General features: G+C 36.9%; 1 pseudogene; it reads left to right on the forward strand.

Moving 5' to 3' along the window:
• The first annotated feature begins 2,840 nt into the window (after positions 1–2,840).
• Positions 2,841–4,910, forward strand: LOC107653443 (uncharacterized; annotated as a pseudogene).
• The last annotated feature ends 6 nt before the right edge of the window (positions 4,911–4,916 follow it).

Genomic DNA, 4,916 nt, shown 5'->3' on the forward strand with positions numbered 1-4,916 from the left:
TCTTTCTTTATATATACTGTCTATAGTCCGTAACTGTATACCTAACCGTTTACGCGCTATTGTTACCACCTTCCCCACTGATGACCTCTGAACATTGGAAGCATTGCCATACCAGCAAATCACACAGAATATCATAACACTTTCAATTAACGCCCTATAAAACATCAAAGGCATTCTGCTATGGGCATTAAAAGAAAGGTATGTCTTTATGAAATACATTCTCTGTTGTATCTTCTTGCTTACATAATCAGTCCATGCATCCCATATAAGTTTATGGTCCAACATTATACCGAGGTGTTTATAATTTGATACTAATTGTATGTGCTCCCCATTCATTAATGTAAGATGGGATATATTCTGCTCTCTCTCTCTCTCTAAAATCAGTAATCATCTCTTTAGTTTTTGGAGATATTTGAGAGGAGATTTGAGTTCTCACACCAGTTTAAAAAGAAATCCAAAACAGGCCTGTGTTCTTCCTCCCCATAATGTGAGGCTCACTAGAGCAGTATCATCTGCATACTTTATAATATATCTATTTTTAAAAGAACTTGAACAGGAATTCGAATATAAGATGAATAATAACAAAGATAAGACACATCCCTAAGGTGATCTGATCAGAGTGATAATTTTATTCGAAATGTAGGGAGAAATATGTGCTGGAAAATTATCTGAATGAGTCCGATGGATGGAAGGACTGGGTGAAATGTGAGGGTAATGTCTTCAGGCATTTTATGTACAATATCTGATTTAAAATCTGGCTGGTTAATACTTACATAGTGTGTGTGTGTGTGTGTGTGTGTGTGTGTGTGTGTGTGTGTGTGTACTGGTATATATGGTTTATGAGGTCACAAATGTGTATAATGACATGGGTACTACAATGTAAACATGGTTTATGGGGACACTTCCTGTGTCTCCGTAAAACAAAAGGATTAAAAAAAACATACAAAACGGTGTTTTATGAAATTCAAAAATTGCCAGTAGTTTTCTGTAACGGGTAGGGTGATGGAAAATACAGTTTGTACAGTAAACCCATTATGCCTATGGAGAGTCCCCGTAAACCACAAATGCAAGTGTGTGTGTGTCTGTGTCTGTGTCTGTGTCTGTGTCTGTGTGTGTGAGAGACAATCGAACCTGATCAGCATCTAATCAGAGGACAGACAGTCACTTTCTCCACAGAAGAGGTTGACTGAAGGAGATCCAGTGACACTGATCTGCAAGGTTTATGGTTCCTCTGGACATTCAGCTAAAACTGAATTCACTGTAACTGGTTCATTAGGTAAGTTATAATATGCTTCATGTGGTAACTTTTAAATTAACAAGTTCTATCCAAGTTAGAAATGTTATTTAAAGTTAGTTGTGCTTTAACACTATGGTAAAGCAGTTCAGTCCTTTAGAATATAAGGCTCAGTACAGCAATGTTACGTAGCCTCTGTGATGTTCGTTTGCTTCACATTATAACCACATGAATCCACACTGTAATTTAGTGTAAGTTTGCTGACTTGTATCACAGTAGGTTTTTCTTAGTTTGAAGTGTTCATGTTTCCTTTTTTAAAATAAAGAAGCAGTCCCTTTTAAAATATTCTGGAGCTGATGCTTTGTTAAAACATTCTTGCAGTGTCACAGTGAAAGCAAAAGAACCATGACCTCTTACTGCAGTCAGCCAGGTTTTACATGTGTAACCCTATTGTGAGGTATAATGGCACTTAAATCAGCAAGACCTGGGCTCCAGCAATTGATGGGGAGTTGGCTGGTAAGTTATGTGTTTTGTAGAAACTATAATGTGACGCAGTGCCTCCAGTTAAGAAAACTTTTACTTAAACGCACACAAAATGCTGTACACTGTTACTCTTGATAAAATAAAGTTGATTCAATTATTTGTTATGGGCTGGTTTCTTCCTTGGAAAATTACTGTAATCACATCAATGGATTAAAATATTCAGCGAAACAAATACAGAAGTAGTAACAAGTAAAGACTTATTTATTTTACCTAAATACAGCCCTTATACTTAAATCTGAAGTAAAATATCCTCTTTTGTTTAGACGAAAACAAATGAAATCACTTTTCTTTATTTTATATATAGTGTCAGAAAATTACAGAATGAACACAGTCAGGGAAAACAAACAGCAAGAGACTCAGAGGGCAATGCCGACTCGAATCTATGTAAACTTCCACAAATTCAAAACTGTACCACAAATCACACATTCACCCTTTAAATGCTTAATTGTTCATACACCAAGCACTTGGATTTCTCGTGGGGGGCCCGAATTAGGTGGCGCACGTAATAACAGTCATGAATGGATGAAATACAGTTTTATAGTATGCCGTTAAACTGTTTACTCACTCAGTTACTCCACTCTGTTGTGAAAACTCTCCAACTCACAGAGAAGTAATTCCGTGACGCTTTGGGAAACGGGAAAACAGTTCATTATTAATATAAGCGATGCGTCACGCACCAGAAGATGGCCGATGAATTATAGTTGAGCATCCAACACACAAAGCCTTGCGGTCTCTCTCCTTTAAAGGGGTCATATGATGCGATTTCATTTTTTCCTTTCTCACATTAAAAGCAGCACATTAATTTCATTGTGAATTGTTGTTGTTGTACAGAAAGACCAAAGGCCAAAGTGAGCATTAAACCTGCTCAACATGTATTCAGAGAAGAGACAGTCACTCTCAGATGTGACATTGATGGTGAAGGAGTCACTGGCTGGCGGTACAGCTGGTATAAAGACGGTTCAAACAGTGTTTTCAGTGATCAACAGGAACACACATTCAGGTCTGTTACTGAGTCTGACGCAGGTAAATACTTCTGTTATGGAGCAGAGAGAGGAGGATCACGAACATCAAACATCGGTGATGAAGTTACACTAACAGTAGGTGAGTTTGATCATCTCTTCATACACACACTCTTTATATGTTATTAAATGAGTGATTTCTCAATTTCAGTTCCCAGCGCAGTTTTAAGTGTTTCTCCACAGAAGTGGTTGACTGAAGGAGATCCAGTGACTCTGATCTGTGAGGTTTACGGCTCCTCTACAGGCTGGACATTCAGCTGGTACACTCTAACTGCTTCATCAGGTAAGATATAATGTGCTTCATGCCTTAACATCTGAATTAACTATTATTGTTCAAGTAAGAAATATTATTGATCTCAGACAGGGAGCTGGAGGAAACTACACTGTCAGTTCTGCTGCTCTAAATCACACAGGAGTTTATGTGTTATGTGTAGAGAGAGGAGAACCAGGTTATTATACAACCTACAGCAACAAACAGCCAGTATGGGTCACTGGTGAGTTCAAACTGAATGAATTAAGCTACTTAAACAAGAATGTGTGAGAGTGTGTTATACGAGACACTAACTGATTACTCTGTATCATGAGAAATCTAATTCCTTGATTTTTATATACTGTTTCAGAAATCAAAACTCGCCATTCCAAAATATAGCATATAGCAAATGCAGCGGCCTCTATAAGCTGAGCATTACACTGATTTTTCCACAGGTAATGGATGAAGGATCTGAGGATCTCATTTGAGCTATTAAATAGCAATCTTTGTATATGCAGCTTGAAGACAGCAAACATACATCTGTGCTTGACTTCATTTATGTTGTTTCTTCATCTCTTTCATATTACTTTGTCATTCTCATTTACACATTTAATTTCTTAATATTAATTTTATTCACTAACATATTACTTTTTTATTTTATATGATTTCATGTTACTGTCTAATCATCAACATCATTCAGCTTCTGGCAAGTTCATTATTACTGTAGGCTGTTTACTCCTGCTATGCAATGTAGCAGTTTGCCACATGAATAAACAGCAAAATGTGTGGTTATGGGTGTTTATTTGCACTTAAAATGTGACTCATCCAATCAGAATTTAGAGTCGAAACTTCAGTTTTGTAATAAGCAATGAGGTACAAGAAAGCTATGATATATTGTTATTTACAAATATGTTAAAAATGATTCTGTCATAATTCACTGCTACTTTTGAATGGCTGTCGATACAGAAAAAAAGCTTTTTGCTGCCAGAAAGTGTAGTTATGATATCTACCAGCAGGGACTGATGAGGTACCAGCAAAACTTCAACTCCTTTGTTTCTGACTCCTGAGTCAGAGAGAGAGTGGAAAATGTTTATGAATAAATGAATATTAGTATTTGTGGAACAAAAATTACTAAGGATCTAAGGGAAAATAATTAAATATGCCTAATAAAAATGATATGTGCTCTGACCACTTTAATATAAATGTATTATTTAACATTTCTCAAATTGTAGCTCTAATTGTCTTCTCAGGTGTTTCTCCTCGAGTCTCTCTGATCATCAGTCCTAGCAGAACTCAACACTTCACATCTGTCTCTCTCTCTCTGAGCTGTGAGGACCAGAGTAACTCTGATAGATGGAGAGTGAAAAGATACACAGAGAGTTTGGGGCTGGAAGATTGTTCATCATCAGTGTGGGCTTCACAAACAGGATCTACATGTACAATCAGCTCCACCATCACATCAGACACAGGAGTGTACTGGTGTCAGTCTGAATCTGGAGAGAACTATCATCCTGTTAATATCACTGTACACCGTGAGTCTGTGTTCATTTGTCTGACTGGCAGTTTACAATCAATAGATAAAGCAGGTTGATTAAACAAGTGCAGGATGCATCAGTGGGCAAAAAAACACTCAATGGGCAAGTGGCACTAAAAATCTAGTTTTGTCAGAAAACATACTTTTTTTTAATTATTATTATTTTTATGTTACCATATTGTTAATATAATATTTACACTCAGTTCATGTTTCCTCTGTTCTGTAGCTGGTGTGATTCTAGAGAGTCCTGTTCATCCTGTGACTGAAGGAGATACTCTGACTCTACGCTGTTTATATCAACATTCAACCCCACCAAACCTCAGAGCTGATTTCTAT

This window comes from Sinocyclocheilus anshuiensis, unplaced genomic scaffold (genome assembly GCF_001515605.1).
Source record: "Sinocyclocheilus anshuiensis isolate Anshui unplaced genomic scaffold, SAMN03320099.WGS_v1.1 scaffold383, whole genome shotgun sequence".
In the NCBI taxonomy this organism is placed as follows: domain Eukaryota; kingdom Metazoa; phylum Chordata; class Actinopteri; order Cypriniformes; family Cyprinidae; genus Sinocyclocheilus; species Sinocyclocheilus anshuiensis.